An 18,014-nucleotide genomic window follows, 5' to 3' on the forward strand; every position below is an offset into this window, starting at 1 on the left:
AGTGTTTGAGAGCTTCTCTATTTTCACAATACCTTTCGGTTAAGATGCATAAATTGTAATTTGGGAGCACCCTGACCTCAAATGTCACACATAGTACAGTAGCCAAAATACACAAACAGATGTGGAAATAGAGCAATACCCTTTTCACTTCAAGGAAAATGTTTGAAACTAATCAGAGGTAGATGAACTACAGTGACATTGGACAGAAGAACTGCCTCCAAATTGAGTTGTCATGGGGATGAGCCTACTGCCTGTTTACATATTATGTAATCTATCTCTCAGCCATTTCCTGTTACTTATTCTTGTTTTTGGATTCTGCTTTGGTGGCATAGATCATCTGAAATGAGCCCCTCAACCGGGACTCTGCATAGCCCATGGCTCTTGTCAATCACACCATTTCCCAGACAAATTTGTGCATCTCCTTTTGTTCCTTGTGATCTTAATCTTTGACCAAATGCCACATTGTTTGCTGGGCTTGCTTGAACTGGAGATACAGAAAAGTACAATCTGATTTACCTTTGCTCTCTTACACCTGATTTCTTTCCTTTCTGGCATACCTGTGTCTCCAGTGTTGTGTTGCATGCTTTGTCTTGTGTTCTTCCCACATAGGAATGTTTGTTTCTCAGTGCTGTTTACACATTGTTGCAATGGTGCCTTGAACGTGATGATTCAACATGCTATGTTCAAGGGCATCAAGGAATCTCATTGTAGCTGCAGCAGGCACAGCCTTATGAGGAAGTGAGCAACACTGGAGAGCAATTCTGCACTAGAGAACAGAGGCATTCTGAGAGCATTCAGACTGACATGAAGAACACAAATCATGGTTTTGGCAGCATGTGACTCACATCCACTCATATTTCCACCTTTTTATTGCCACATTGCTGACATGGAACCAAGGAACCACATATGGCTTGTGGAATTCCTTCTCCTCTTTCAGAGGATCCAGGATTGCAGCCTCTCATCTTCATGCTATTTCTCTCCATGTAGCTGGTCATTGTCAGTGGGGGGCGTACTCATTGTCTCGGCCATCCTCTCAGACCCACACCTGCACACACCCATGTACTTATTCTTCATCACTTATTCACCATGCTGGTGAACATGCAGTCACAGAGCAGAGCCATCAGCTATGTATGCTGTATCACACAGATGTTCTTCTTCCTATTCTTTGTTGCGCTGGACAACTTTCTCCTAACCTTGATGGCCTATGACCGGTTTGTGGCCATCTGTCATCCTCTGCATGATACAGTCATCACGAACTGCCATCCCTGTGTGCAGCTGGATCTGGCGCGCTGGCTCATCAGTGTTCTGCCAGCATTATTAAACAGCTTGCTAGTGTTGAGACTGAGCTTCTGCACACACCTGGAATTCACCCACTTTCTCTGTGGGTTGAATCAGGTGGCCCACAGAGCCTGTTCTGACACGTTTCTCAATGACCTCATGATGTATCTTGCTGCTCTGTTGCTGGGAGGAGGTCCTCTGAGTGGGATCCTGTACTCCTCCTCTAAGGTTGTCTCCTCAATCTGCGGCATCTAATCAGCTCAGGGGAAGTATAAATCTTTTTCCACCTGTGCCTGTTACAGCTCTGTTGTTTCCTCATTTTAAGAAATAGGACTGGGTGTGTACCTCAGTTCAGCTGCTGTACACAACTCACACTCAACTGCAGCAACCTTGGTAATGTATATGGTGGTCACCCCTATGTTGAATCCCTTCATCTACACTCTCAGGAATAATGATATCCAGAGGGCTGTGAGAATTCATCTGAGGGAAATCTTGCAATGGCCATTTTTAAGTCATAGCCACAAATCAGGACTGTAAAACTCAGGCATTTCAGAAGTGCCAAGTAGAACCTCCCCCTACCTGCGTGCCTTTCTGCTCATTTCCTGAAGTCTTTACCTTCTTCTACAATTTGTATTTTGCTGCTGCCTTTCTAAAGTTTTCAAGCCTCTTGGAGTTTCACACTTCTCTTCTTTGTTTATTTTTCACTTTACCAAAATATTTTCAAGTTTAAAATTAAACCACCTTGAATTCCTTTCTGAGTCATAAAGTGATATGGTGTATTACTCTTATTCCAATGAACTACATTCACCACCAAGGAGATTTCTATGAGTCTATGGCATGAGTCTATGGCGTGATGGTAGTTGTGTCTGTTCCAGGAATAAAGCAGTTGGAGATACATTTATGCATCCTTGTCTAGTCTTGTGGCATCAAATTTTAATCCTGACACAAAGGCTTGCCTTGCAGGTACCTAGATCCCATGTGGGTGCCAGTTCTTGTCCAGGCTGGTCCACTTCCCATACAATTCTGTGGTAATGGCGTTGGAAAGCAGCAGAGGATCACTCCAACCCTTGAGTACCTGCTTCTATGTAGGAAACCTGGATGATGCTCCTCGCTCCTGACTTTGGATGAATTAAACTATAGCCATTGTGGTCATTTGAGGAGTGATTCAGAATGGACGAATTTTCTGTCTGTCCTTGTAAATCTGATCTGCCATTCCATCAAAACTAAATAAATCATTACCAAAAAGGGTTAAGCCCCTGCTGGATGATGCCAGTATATCATATCGGTGTTCTTGTCAAGTCTCAATTGCCTCATTTCTCAATCAGTTCTCTACCAATGCACAGAGGGTAAGACTGTTGGGGGCCATTGGTGTGGGTCCTGTAGAGCCTTGGTTACCTTGCCCAGATCCTTGGGCTCATTTTTGCAATGGGTGCTAGACCCATGAGCGCCGGGAGAGGGATTCTGGCAGGTCTGGGTCACATGTGCCAAGACCTTGGGACTCCCTATGAAAACAGGTCCTCATCATTGAATAAGGCAGAGCAGTGGGTGGCAGGCCCTTACTCACATGGAGAATATCGCAACACATTGGATTCTGCAAAGGACAGCTGGTACTATAGCAGAGGAAGAAGATCAGAACAAATTGGACAACTACTCCAACCAAACAAGGACAGCAAAAATATGGCCAAATGCAGATGCTAAGGTCGATTATGTTGGTTATTGGACAGCAGGAATGTTTCCTCATCTTTGGATCACCAAGATCAAGAACATTTCAGAACTATCCAAACCACCGCAGCAGAACCCACAGAAAGTACACCACATTGGGACCCTATGTTGTGCCATTCTCCATCCCTGGGTACAGGGGCAGTTTGGAGGCTGAGTATGGATTCTCTCACTTGTCTCTCCTCCCCCAAAATCAGGAAGAAATAGAAAATTTGGAATCAATGATCACACTCACTTTTCCCTAACCCTGGATCTTTCCCACCCTGATCAACTATGTACATATATCAAAAGTAAAAAAGTAAAATTGGGGCCCGGCATGGTGGCATAGTGGTTAAGGTCCTTGCATTGCACACCCTGAGATCCTATATTGTCACTGTTTTTAATCCTGGCTGCCTTGCTTCCCATCCAGCTCCCTGTTTATGGCCTAGGACAGCAGTTGAGGATGGCCAAAGCCTTGGGACCCAAGACCCGCATGGGAGACACAGAAGAGGTCCTGGCTCCCGGCTTCGGATTGGCTCAGCTCTAGCAGTTGCGCTCTCTTGGGGAGTGAACCATCTGGAAGAAGATCTCCCTATCTGTTTACCTCCTGTATATCTGCCTTTCCAATGAAATAAATCTTATAAAAAGAAGTAAAAACTGAAAAAATGAGTGATAGTAACCAGTCACTACCTAGTAGCAGCCTTCACTGTGATTGCGTCTCTCACAGGGTCCACCACTTTTGATCCTTCACCATCCATTATTAATCTTTCTGATGGTCAGGAAAGGAGAAGGGGATGGCTATCCTTAATGGTTGCTTTGTTTAATTTATTAAATTCATAGTTATTACTTAAAAAAAAATCTTTACCAAAAAAGGTTAAGCCCTTGTGAATGATGCCAATTTAGCAGATCAGAGATCCAGTTCTAATCTCACTTGTTTCACTTCTCATTTGGTTCCCAGAGGATGCTCCTGCCACCTGCATGGTAGTCCTGGATGTCTTTCCAGGTCCTTGACCTCATCTTAGGCAAGCCATAGACTGTGCAGCCATTGGGTACTGAAGCAGTGGATAGTTGCACACACTCTCTTATCTCTTTCTTTTCTCTCTCTCAGCATGGATTAAACAACAAATGTATTTCTTATTTCCCTCTTAACTCATCTTTCTGTCACCTTCTCAGTACACCCACATGTCTTGTAGCAAACATTGGCACATCACTCTATTAAACTTTGTTCATATTTAGCTCTGTCTTTACAGTGTTTCCTGTCAGCTGACACAGTGTTGTCAGGCACTCTTTGCTGACCAAATGCACATGTGGATTGTTGAGTGCAATGGATGCTGTATTTCCACAGATAGACTACTTATCACTGGAGAGTCAGAGATGACCTTCCCATTGACAGAGCAACATGTTCTATCTTGCATTGAATCACTAGAGAATGTTATGTTTTGTTCATTTGAGTGGCAGTGAGATAGGTTGATAGGTGGCTCTCACCAACTGGGTCACTCCTGGGTTGCTGGGCTCTGTACAGTGGGTTGTGAGGACAATTTGGAGTATAGAGATCTGTTCCATTGCAGATAGGGCTGCAAGAAATTTCCCTCTGCATGGCAAGCCCCAAGGATATCTCTATAAGCTATCTGAAGTCAGTTTCACCTAGTTTTGCATTGACACTGGACTACCCCACTGAAGAATTCTGTACTCTATTCAGGAATTGTTTGCTGCTGTAAAGTTAGTTTTTTACTGTCAATGTGAGCTTGGAGGTTAATGTCAGTGATGATTGCAAAAGGACCTTTTTTATTATTCAGGCTGTCTCTGTCTCTGCTGCCCCCATTTGACCATTCTACATCTTTTTGTGTCCCCCAAACTTTTTTTTGTAATGCATTTCCTCCCTTAACTGATTCAAGATGGAGTTGTAGAATGAGGATTGTAGTAGCAAGGTGTTACTGATTGATATTGAGAACTTCTATTGAGAACTTTAACGTGAAACAAACGGCAGAATTATCCTTGGAAATACTCACTTGACAATGAGGTAAAACGTCTGTGCCAGGGCTTGTGACACTGCACGTTTCCATATAAATAAAGGGGACAACTTGCTTGTGTTGTCCATTATGATCATGAAATCATAGTGGTCTATTTATTTTCTCTTATGCCTACTCGATGCCCCATTCACGAGACCCGAACTCGGCTGGAGCTGGATTCTGACACTTGGTGACTTCAGGTAGTGAGCCTTGGCCTTGAGCTGACATTGGGAACTGGAATTGGAATCTGGGTCTCTCATTGGCAAACAGAAGAGCCTTAATGGGTGCAGGCCAACTGAGCTAGGCAACAACCCAGCTGACAAGTTCCAGGAATAGATGTGAGTCATGTCAGGCAGAATTACAGCAGTCCCTGGCAGGCAGGTTCAAGATCTGGTGCTGGGAACATGGCTGGCAGGGGAACTGTTGGCACTTCCCTGCTAGGCTGCACTTATTACTGGCTAACAGCACCCATCAGTTCATGTGAGAATTGAGTCTAGACAACAATGTGTCCAATGGTTGGTATAGGTAAGGGACTGAATCTGACCTTGCCCTGACCAGTGCACATAAGAGTCAAATCTGAGGTCACCCCTGGTGAGATCTCTAATGGGATTCCCTAAGTACACCAATAAACTCTAACCCTGAAGTGCAGGTGTTAGACTGGGTCTCCTTGGTTGAAGATGCCTGAGTAGTGAACATCACGGAGACATGAAAGCCAATTCTTCTGGGTCAGGGGTGATGTTGATTGTCCCACCAGAAGACGGCTCTTCAAAGCACTAGTGTGTTCTGGGGCCTTTATCAGACTGTCCTGAACCCAGACCAATCCACACACCTGCTGACAGATACTGCCTTGCCCAGCCTGGTCCACCCTGAACTCTGCCTTTCACTCAGCAATTGGAGCTCTAGCCCAGCATGGAACTCCCAACAGTTTCCCTAATACGCCTGTTACCATTCTTTGATCTTGTGAGTATTGGCATGTTCTTCAAATCTACCTATCCTGGTACATCCACAGTCTCAGCTCTTGCAGGTGGATGTTGCAACCCAGCCCAGCTGGGCACAGCACACATCCTTTCCAAGTTCTCTTGTGAGAAAACAATTGTTGAGGTTTCATCCCACCTGGCCTGCCCTCAGACCAGGCCTACACAAATGCTGATGTATGCTACAGACCTGCCTGTCCAAGCCAACCCCCAAAGCCAACACTCATGATCCCCAGAGGGAACTGCAGTCTTGGAGAAGAGTTCCCCAAATTCTGGCACTGTGTTCTTTCCCAGCACTGGGTCTCACAAGTGCCAGCGGGGGCAGTATGATCTTCCCTCAGTCTGGGGCCTTGCATGACTGTCCACACTTGGTCTCCTCACAGTCACAGCTCCCATGATTATCAGGTAGATTCTGGTCAGATGAGATTGTGGTTGAGCATGGCCTGTCACCACCCCCAGTTCTCCACATTATCATCTATTGCTATTGATCCACGGAAGTGAGACCACAAATATCATAGAGAATCTACTCTCAAATCCAGTTCTTAGGCATTCTGATGGGTGATGTCGGCAGTCTTTATGTAGTCTATCCTTGCATTGATACTCGCAAACTAGCAAGGTATGCCTAGTACCAGCACCTTTGCATGCACCAATGGGCAGCAGGTGATCCTTTTTAGCCCAATCTAGGTCTCCCAGATGGGCAAGTGTCTTGGCCTGACCCAGACACAGCCTCTGTTTTCCCTGTCTAAACCATTTGCTCATACCTGTCTTCCTGCAAGTGCAGTGGCCAGGCCTTTGGAAGAACACAGAAATCATACTACTCAGCTCAAACACACCTTCAGCCATTCCCATTCCAATATGTACCCTAGCCTCCTTCCCCAGGGAAGTTGCAGCCCCAGTTGCCTGAAACCATGGTGACATGTCCCATCCTGGAGTTCCCCTGCTTCTACACTTAGCATTTAATCAAGAAAGAAAAGAAGAAGAAGAAGAAGGAACAACTTTCCTGGCCTATGGAGATAGTTAACACAGTTTTAGTATTAAGCAGGCCCAGAATGTCTATCAGCTACTAGCTGCTTTTCTCCCAGCACTATAATATTTAGCTACACACAAGGCAGAGTAGGTAGCAATGGTCCAAGTCTCATCCACTGTTCCACTGTTCTTGAATTGTGCCTGAGAATATGATGGAAGATGGCCTGCATGTCTGAGCCTCTGCCATCCATGTGCTTTGACTTGGTCTAGTTTCAGCTGTTATGATCACTTAGGAAATTGGGAAGCTCTCTCTCTTCCTCTCACCCTATGTCTAACTTTTTGTCTCTCACTTTTTCACAGAAAAGTACATAAATATTTAATGGAGGCAAGTTAACCATGGAAAAAATATTTTGAAAGACTATGTGTGGTTGAGTATACTTTTAATTTCTACAAGTACACACATTCCTCAGTCCGACCACTTATATTTTAAACCTTTTGACAATTTGATTTTAAAAATTTGAGATTAAAAAATGTTGAACTAATTCTAGGCTTCCTAAAAGAGCCTCTGAAATATGCATAGGTACTAAAAATAAAAGATTAGAAATAATAATGTTTACTTGACAATGTAAAGGAGAGGCACTGTCAAATAAGGAATATTTAGCTTTTTTGTGACATATTTTTAAAGAAAATTATTTAAAAGACAGAGAGAATGAGAGGGAGGGAGGTTAGAGATAGAGAGAAAATCCATTGTTTGGCTCCCAATGGGCCATGAAGCTAAGGCTGGGCCTCCATGCAGCCAGTTGCTTAATCCTAGTCCACCCCTGGGTGACAGGAATCCACATTCATCTTCAACATTCCCAAATGCATTATCCAGGAGTGGATCAGAAGTGGAATGCTGGAACTCAGACAATGGCCTCCATGTGGGATCATGGCATTGCAACCAGCTGAATCTACTGAGTCTTACTATCATGAAGGTTCTTATATGTGTCCCAGAAACAGCATGGAATGTCCAGAAATCTGATATATAAGCCATCTTATTTTGGTAATGTAGAAATGTAATTCACTGAGATAATCAGATTTCCATGTCCATTGCAACTCTGTTATAGTAAACTTCCAATGGATTTTATGCATGGAAATTTTAAGTATTATTAAATGCTGGTAAGTGTCTTCTGAAAGCTTTTTCAAACAACCATAATCTGACAATGTCTCAACTTCCAGAAGCTTCATAGGAAAAAGTACAACAAGGACAGATTTCTGATAACTTATCATCCCACTAGGAATAGGAAGAGTTCTCAGAACTCCAACGAGAAAACCACTGTTTTCACAAATTTTTTACCCTAGCAAAAAGGAGAGCAACTTTCAATTGCATGAGTTTAATAAATGAATGGAGATGTTCTTATGACTTTTTAAAATTTTGTTTTTAAAAATTTTTATGATATAAAGACAGGTTTCACGTATTTTGTAAATAAAATTCTAAGAAATCCTTCATGCTTGCCTGCCTCAGTCTCCTCTTCATTCCTTTTCTCACTGATTTTTTACAGTCAAGTAATATCAACTATGAAATCATAACCTTAATGTCAACTAAAAATCATAAAGTCTACAACTGTACAGGAGTATAGACAAGAGTTAATAAAATGATCAAATCAGAAGAGGAAGGTTTTATTCTTATGCATTGTGTTTTTTTGTGTGTGCATTCTCTGATAGCTACCACATATAAGAAAAGCATAAAATTGTTATCTTTTGACCTGGTTGGAATAGAGCATTTAAACCTTTTAATATAATGATTCTTAAATGTATGTTATCTGGAAAATAAACTTCTAAGGTAAGAAGAATGAAATTGAATTGTGTCACATGATGTTATTCTTTTTTAAGATTTATTTTTTTTTAAAGATTTATTTTTATTATTTTTTTATTGGAAAGGTGGATATACAGAGAGGAGAGACAGAGAGGAAGATCTTCCGTCCGATGATTCACTCCCCAAGTGAGCCGCAACGGGTCGATACTATGCCGATCCGAAGCCAGGAGCCTCTTCCGGGTCTCCCACGTGGGTGCAGGGTCCCAAAGCTTTGGGCCGTCCTCAACTGCTTTCCCAGGCCACAGGCAGGGAGCTGGAAGGGAAGCGGGGCTGCCGGGATTAGAACCGGCGCCCATATGGGATCCCGGGGGTGCAAGGCAAGGACCTTTAACCACTTGCGCCACCGCGCCGGGCCCAAGATTTATTTTTATTACAAAGTCAGATATATAGAGAAGAAAAGAGATAGAGAGGAAGATCTTCCATCGACTGATTCACTCTCTAAGCAGCCGCAACATCTGGTGCTGCAATGTTCCAAAGCCAGGAGCCCAGATGCTCTTGTGGGTCTCCCATGCAGGTGCATGATCTCAAGACCTTGGGCCATCCTCGACTGCTTTTCCCGGACACAAGCAGGGAGCTAGATGGGAAACGGGGCTGCCAGGATTTGAACCCACGCCAATGTGGAATGCTGGTGCATTCAAGATGAGGATTTTAGCTGCTAGGCCATGGTGCTGGGCACTCACATAATCTTATTTAAGAAGCAATCAAGAGAAATTTGTACATTTCAATTCTGCACACTTAACCTCATGCAGTTCAAGGAGCATGTGTAATTCTTTTGCTAATTAAGATTCCATCAGCAGGCATCTGTTATATATAAACAAGGGAATACTATTCAACAATAAAATCTTATCATTTTGCAATAAATTCTGTGCAACTGGAGAATAGTATGTATACTCAAATAGGCCGATTCTTATAAAGACAAATTTATGTGGTAAAAATACTGAATTACTACAGGCATGACATGTAGAAAGCAAAATGCACACTGTAAAAAAATGCACAGGGCATTAAAAGTTGTTTAGCACATAGACTGACACCTCATGCATTTTTATTTCTCCATTAAATTGCAGATCCCTTTTCTTTCTGGAACAATGATTATTCTAATGGTGGGAAAAAAAAATTTAAAAATGAGGAAAAAACTATGTGCCATGAGAGAAAACACACAATGCAATGCAATCATTTTTAATTTGCAGTGTAAACAGAGGAATTAAGCATTATAAAATATAAAACTAAACAGTGAACAGACTAAGCAAGTTCTGCTTCCTCCTCTGATAAATTCATGTCAGTATCTAAGCCTGAGCCTGGGCCATAAAGTCACTGACACTGTTCAGTCCCAGCACTGTGGGTTCCACTATCATTTATGGAACAACAGTCTTTTCAGAGCCTTGTGTCTTTTCAGAGTCTGTGTTCCTCAGGCTGTAGATGAAGGGGTTCAGCATGGGGGTGACCACTGTGTACATCACAGAGGCTGCTGCAGTTGAGGTTGAACTTGGGGCAGCACTGGCACTGAGGTACACACCTAAACTTGTGCCATAAAATAGAGATACGGTCAAAAGATGAGAGGCGCAGGTGGAAAAGGCTTATACTTGCCTTGAGTTGACGAGATGGCACGGATGGAGAAGCCAATCTTAGAGTAAGAGTGCAGAATACCAGCCAATGGACCTCCTGCCAGCAGCACAGCTCCAATATACATCATGAGGTCATTGAGAAATGTGTCAGAACAGGCTCTGTGGACCACCTGATTCAACTCACAGAAAAAGTGAGGGATTTCCATGTGTGTGCACAAGCTCAGCCTCAGCACCAGTAAGCTGTTTAATAAGGCATTCATGACACAAATGAGCCAGCACAACAGAACCAGCTACACACAGAGCCAGTGCGTCATGATGACCATGTAGTTCAGGGGGTGACAGATGGCTGCAAACTGGTCACAGGCCATTACGGCCAGCAGAAATTCATCTAATGTTCCAAAGATTATGACGAAGAACATCTGAGTGATGCAGCCTGCATAGCTGATGGCTTGCTCTGCATCTGGATGTTCACCAGCATCGTGGGGATGGTGGTGCTGGTGAAGCAGATGTCCACCAAGGACAGGTTAACGAGGAAGAAGTACATGGGTGTGTGGAGGTGTCGGTCTGAGAGGATGGCCAGGACAATGAGCAGGTTCCCACTTACAGTGACCTGGTACATGAAGAGGAACAGCCCAAATATGAGGATGTAGGGTTGGGTTTTCTGGGAGTCCCAGGAGGAAGAATTCTGAAAGCTGCGTTTGGTTTCTCTTTCATGTAGTGCAGTTTGTGGGGAGCCGTGCAGTTGGGTTGGATGGCATGGGTGTGTGATGAGCACCGCTCCTCAGTTAGCAAGGCTGCGAGGAGTTTCTGTCTGCGTGGCAAGGCCCGGGAGAATGTCTCTGGTCACCTCATTGCTGCCTCACCCATTGTATGGAACTCAATCACCTCTCTGATGTTTCATAGAATTCTTCGGAGGGTGTTGTTGTTGTTTTTCTGCTAATGTGAAGTGATTCCTGTAACTGGTGTGCCACCTCAAATTGATCTATCATGTTATGATAAAAACACCTGTAGTAATGTAAGGCTATGACACACAGTTAAAAGTATACAATAATACAATTGAGCCCACTATGTTTCCAAACATCCTGTTATGTGCCCACTTTTGCCCTGAAATTTGCCCTAGTATAAGTAATGCTATCCTTAAGAAATGGCTTGATAATATCCTGAAATAGATGGCAATCATGGAGGTACAAAGAGTTTGTTTACCATGCACCTCGAACTGTTACAACACATGATATGACGCATTTTAGTTTCTTAGCACAAGAAAGCAAAATATGTGGGGCATCTTCTAAAAGGAAACAAAACAAAACCCCCTCAAAATGGCTTAAATTTCAATCTTATACTGGCACTTATATTTAGGGAAAGAAAAACAATTTATAAAAATTTCTATCTTATATTGGCATTCATATTTAGGGAAAGAAAATAGTTTAAAGGAAGTTTCTTGTAAGGGGCCCTCTGTTTGTAGATTAGCTGAATTGCCTTGATCCCTTTCACCGCCCTTTAACAAAAAAATAAAAAACAATTGAATCAGCACTAGGTGATGGTGACCGTAATTAATGCATGATTTGATTATAAAATTTAGCAAATAATCTATGTTATATGCTTTTATAAAATCCTTTTACTTATGATCTTTTAATTCTGTATTCTTAATATTTTAATCAATATTAGTTTGTGTTTAGTAAAAGTTGATTTTGAGTATAAGTAAACTACTTGTCACTATGTAACTGCATGCGCTGCCAACCGTGGAGTTCCTGGCTTCATCCAGGTGATTGCAGGTTTCAATGAGTAATGGTTTGTTAAGAATGTTTTCTTTGAAATAGAAAAATATTTTTTAGGATTGCTTCTTGCATTTTCATAACCATGATGTAATGAAAAATGAAACAATTGGATGTTGTGAAAAAACTTGTGATGATTTATGTATAAATAAAGAAGGCAACTTTTCTGAGTTGTCCATTATGAGCATCAAGTCATAGTGGTCCGTGTCTTATCTCTTCCTATCATCTCGCCGATCCACGCATCCTTTGCAAGCTCTCAGTCAGCTGGAGCTGGTCTCCGGCAGCAGTTCACTATCAGGAAGAAGTAGTTTAACTAGAATCATATTCATTCACAATAGATTTAACCAACAGAACTGAAATTCAAAATGCATGTTTTCAATTTAAGTATGTGCCTAATATATTTCAAGATGGCTCAGGTTCAATTTGTTTCTTCACAGTGGGATCACTGAATTAGAATTCAGTCCCTCTCTCAATCCTTCCCTTAAGCATCAAATACATCGTGTGTTTAATGCAATATTCTTTGATCAGTGGAGAAACATCTTTTCCTCAGTGGTTACAAGCTCTCCATTGAATTTCCAATTCCATATATGAACTAGAAACCAGGGGGTGTGGTTCCAAGAATATTAAGTGATTATGGGATTCAGTTCTGCATATGAAAATGAAGTGATCTTCCACCACATGGTGTAACTGAAGTCAGAATTGTTTATGACTTTGAATAAATGACTCAATCATGCTAAACAAAGAGGAATCACTAAGCATGTCAAATGATAAGAACAGTTTAACTTGAAGCATGTTGGACATATATATATACACACATTTATATAACTGACTTATACGTATAAGTATATGTATAACTGACTTATATATACATAAGTATATATAATACACACATACATATATCTATATAACTTATTAAGTCTCAGTTTACAGCACCAAAAATTTGTAGAATTAATAACACTTCGGTTTGAACCCAGGATGTATTTTTGATTTTGACAACAGAAAAATATAAGCTTTTGCATGTCCTCTTAACTTTTACTGAAAATGTCCACCAAATAAATGGGAAATGCATCTAACAGATACATTATTTTTGTGCATGGCTTTACAAAAGTGAGAGCTCTCCAAATTTTGATTTCTTCTCCTAAGTATGGATCAAGATATTTTTGTGTCAGATATATTTCAGCATAACAACTTACTTTGTAAATACATTTTTCATAGCACTGAGGTACACTCAAGTACAAAGCAAAGAACTCCATGGCAGAAGATAAGCTGTTGACAATGACTAATCTTTTTAGGTTAAGAAGACAATAAAGAGAGAAATAAAACTCTCTCACGTGGGAGCACACCAGCAAAGCACTGAAAGTGTAGGAGAAAAGACAAGTGGCTGGAAACTATCGTGTGTATCCAACAAACAAATGATGTACTAACTATGATGCAGGTGTCTTTGAAAGAGTTGTTCTTACTACATCATTAAGTTAACATTAAGTCACGTGACAGCGGTGTGTAAGAGAAGAAAGAAGACCCTGACACATGAGTGCTCCAGTAACTGCTACCATCAGAATTTCCATACAAGCTTTTACTCTCTGCTGGCCCTTTCCTGTCAACACTAGGATAGTCTGTTACAGTCCTTCTTAATTAACAATTCAAATTGCTAGAATGGTGTTCCAGTCAGCAGAAGTTATTCCAGAGCCAGGGGTTGTGATTACCCCATCTTTAATCAGTTTCATGTGGTAAATAACCAAGCTCATTTGCACTGGAAAAGTGATACCAGTTCACTCCACCATGTGTCCTTCCACATGGAAAATCCCTCCTCTACTGCCCCAGATCTCCAAATGCTGCAAAGTTCGCTATAGGTACCCTAGGCAACTTACACCTCCCTTTGTCTTTTAGAATTAATCTTTCCATAACTTCTTTTTTGTGCGAGCAATGATTACTGCCCTAGGAGATCCAACATTTTCCTGCACTTTGATAATTACTAAAAATGCATTCATCAGTTAAATACAAAAGAACTCCAGACCTTCCTGGAGGTACTACTAGATGAATTCAGTTCTTGCTTATCCCCAGAGAAAGCTCTCTGTGTTCATAGCCTGGGACCCCTCCAGTCATGACTGCCAGGCTCACCTGCATGCAAACTGTGAGTGGAAAGTATTTATGGATGCGTAAATACTTCCTAAGATGGTGGATGCTGCAGAGTGAAGCTCTGTCCCAGGCACAGAGGAGAGAAGGAGGGAAGCACTGGTCCCTGAGCCAGACTCCTCAGGACCCTAAATTCAACAAAAAGGTTGTGTCTAGCCCAAGGTTGCACAGTCTGAGGGAACACAGCAGAAGAAGTACTTACAGTTTCCGGCACCTGCTTCATTAGGCAGGTCCCTGACCTCTAAGCACCTGCTGGCTCCAAAGGACTCTGGCCATGACAGAACGTCGTTTTCTTGTAGGTGTTTCCCAAGAGACCATGATGGACTCAGGTGAATTCTCTTTCTCTTTATTCCGCTCTGTGGCAATCAGAAATAGCTGCCATCTAGTGTCTCACCTAAAATTTCTTGCATGGTGAAACAAGCCAGTTCCCTAAGGCAATCAAGCATGTCTTTCTCCTAGTTAATGCTGAATAGAAAAATAATGTAGAAATGGAAAGAGCATCCTGAGATTTAATTGTTGCTTCTACTCCCGGGAAACTGATTTCTTTCAGTTTTTACTTATTCAATTTGAGGGTTAGTTGTGTACTAGGCCTGTGACTAATATGTTGTAGTTAATATTTCACTACCTAGCTAACAAGAATTTACTATTTCAAAAAAATTAATTATGTTTCTCAATACCTATATATGATAATACTTAAGGAGATGCAAATACAATGTTCACACATATTAATTCTCATAAACCCAAATAAATGGGAATATTTTTCAAATATCTTTTTAGGATAATAATTTAAATAAGGCAAATACATATTAAAAAAATAAAAGTAAAATAACTTTATTCAATTGGGCCATCACAGACAGGCCTATAGCACTTGCTGACACACACAAGATGTGGGGCTAAGAGTACCCAGGGCAGGGTAACTTTGCAGACTCTTGTTGGCTGCTGCTTCCAGTATTGAGTGAGAGAGCTGGGACTGGTGGTGGGACAGTTGGGGTGTAAAACTGGTGGGACTGGCTACCATACTCACTGGCAAACACAAGAGCCTGAAAGGGCCACAACTGCTGGAGCTGTGACATTCAGAAGCCAGGAGCCAATATCTCCTTCCAGGTATCCACAGAGGTGCAGGGTCCTAAAACTTTGGGTCATCCTCAACTGCTTTCCCAGGCCACAGGCAGGGAGCTGAATGGGAAGTAGTTCCTGCTGTGATTAAAACCGGTGCCAATATGAGATCCCTGCAATGCTAAGTTGAGGACTTTAGCCACTGGGCTACCACACAGGGTCAAGGAGACTAATATTTTACAAAAATATTGAAATGACATTAGGGTGCACAAAAGTGCTTCTAAAATATCTTCATGAATCTAAAAATGACAGATGAGTACTGATTTCATTTAGTTGTCAATGTAAAAGAGACGCACTGTCAAAGAAGCAATATTTAACTTTCTTTGTGTCATAGTTTTAAAGGTCATTTTGAAGACAGAGAAAGTGCAAGGGAGGGAGAGATCTTCCATCAGCTGGTTCCATCCCCATGAGCCATAATAGTCAGGGTTGGGCCTTCATGAAGCCAGGAATTAATTCTGGTCAACAAGATGGGTGGTAGGAATCCACACACATCTGCAGCATCCCCAGATGAATTATCCAGGAGTCGATCAGAAGGGGAATGCTGGGACTTAGACAGTTTTTTCCATGTGGGATTATGTCATCACAAACATTGACTGAACCTGCTGAGTCACATTTTCTTTCTTTTTTTTTTTTTTCGTTTCTTTTTTTCAAAGATTTATTTTATTTTCCTTACAAAGATAGATATACAGAGAAGAGGAGGGACGGAGAGGAAGATCTTCCATCCGATGATTCACTCCCCAAGTGAGCGTAAGGGCCAATGCTGCACTGATTCGAAGCCAGCTGCCAGGAATTTCTTCTGGGTCTCCCACACAGATGCAGGGTCTCAAGTCTTTGGCCATCCTCAACTGCTTTCCCAGGCCACAAGCAGAGTGCTGGATGGGAAGTGAACCTGCCGAGATTACAACCAATGCCAATATGAGATCCCGGGGTGTTCAAGGTGAGAATTTTAGCTACTAAACCACCGCCCTGTGTCCGAGTCACATTTTCCTGAATGTTCTTATAAGGGTCTCAGAAACAGCATGGAATTTATTGAAATCTGATATGTAGCAACATTATTTTTGTGATTTTGAAATGCATGTCACTGATATAATTAAATTCCTTTGTCCCTTGGGACTTCCATTATAATGAACGTTCACTGGATATTATATATGGATATTTTAAGTGTTATTAAATATTGCTGAGTGTCTTCTGAAAGATTTTTCAAACAACATAATCTGACAGTATCTCATCTTCCAGTAGACTCATGGGAAGAATTACAACAAGGTTAAGTTTTCTGATAATGTATTCTTCCCACCATGAATAGGAAGAATTCTCAAAATACCAATGAGAAACAGGGGTTTTCCCCAAATTTCTATCCTAACACTAAGGAGAACAAGATCAAATTACATGGGTTTAACAATGAATGGGATGTTATTCTGAATTCTTTAAAATTTATTTTACAATTTTGGAGCGTTGTGTGTTCAGGTCCCCTGGCCTGTATCCTTGTCCTGCCTTTGTGGTGGGTGCTGGGTCTGTGAAACCTGGGCATTCAAGTTGACTGTCCCAGGTTCTTGGACTACTTTCTTGGCTCTTGCCAGATCTGGGAAATCTGGGATTGGAGTATCAAGCAGACCTGGGTCACCTGGCTAAAGTTCTTAGCCCACTTGTGTGGTGGGTACCAGGTCCATCAGCCCTGGGTGAGGGATATGGTAAGGTTAGAGTTGCCGGGCCTGGGTACTTGGTCCATTTGCGTGGTAGATGTCAGATCTGTGAGCTTCAGGAGCAGGGTATCCAGTAGGTTCTGGGTCTCTTAGTCTGATGGTTTGTCCTTCCTGTGTGGTGGGTGCCACGTCCGTGAACCCTGGGGATGTTGGTGCCAGTGGGTCTGGGTCATCTGCTCTGGTCCTTGGCCTCCCTGAGTAGTGGGTGCTGGTTCCATGAGCCACGGGAGTCGGGGATCTGGCGGGGGTCCTAGGTTTGCTTTGCATGGTGGCCAATGAGTCCATGATTCCCGAGGTGTGTGTTGTAGAAGGGATTCCAGCAGGTTTTGGGTCACCTGCCTTGGTTCTTGGCCTGCCTACATGGTGGGTGCTGGGTCTCTGGGACCTGGGGATGGGGGAGCAAGTGGGATTCTGGTCAGCTGGCCCAGGTCTTGGCCCACCTGCACTCTGGTTGCCAGATCTGTGAGCTATGTAAGTGGTGGTGTTGTGTGTCCTGGGCCAGCTGGTTCATGGCCTTGGCCCACTTGAGAGAATGTGTCTTCCTCAACAGAAAAGATGAAATTGTGGATATTGGTCTGATCTTCATAGAGGATATTACACCCCATTGATCCCTGCAGGAGACATCTGTACTATCCCAGGGAAAGGAAGAAAGAACAAACTGCCCCAGCCAAATGGCACCAGTACATATCTGAGCAAATGGAAACTCTGAGGTGCCTGTGCCAGCCAACGTGCATTGAAAGAGCTCCATCATACTTGGATTCGTGAGTCTGTCAACATTTTAGAACTATCAATGGCACCTTGACATGACTTCAGAGTGCGTGCCATGATGGAACCCTGTGTTGATGTCAGGTGGTGGTTTCCCATCCCTGGGTGCTGGGGTGGTTGTAAGGCTGGGTATGGTTTCTTCCCTTATAACTCCAACCCCTGAAACAGAAAAGAGAAATAGAAAAT

The 18,014-nt window shown here is 42.4% G+C and overlaps 1 pseudogene; it reads right to left on the minus strand.

Annotated features, from left to right (window-relative positions):
* Window positions 1-439: 439 nt before the first annotated feature.
* On the minus strand, window positions 440-17,348 carry LOC121150001 (annotated as a pseudogene).
* Window positions 17,349-18,014: the final 666 nt, after the last annotated feature.

This window comes from Ochotona curzoniae, unplaced genomic scaffold, assembly GCF_017591425.1.
Source record: "Ochotona curzoniae isolate NIBS_2020 unplaced genomic scaffold, NIBS_Ocur_1.0 scaffold_4921, whole genome shotgun sequence".
NCBI lineage: Eukaryota > Metazoa > Chordata > Mammalia > Lagomorpha > Ochotonidae > Ochotona > Ochotona curzoniae.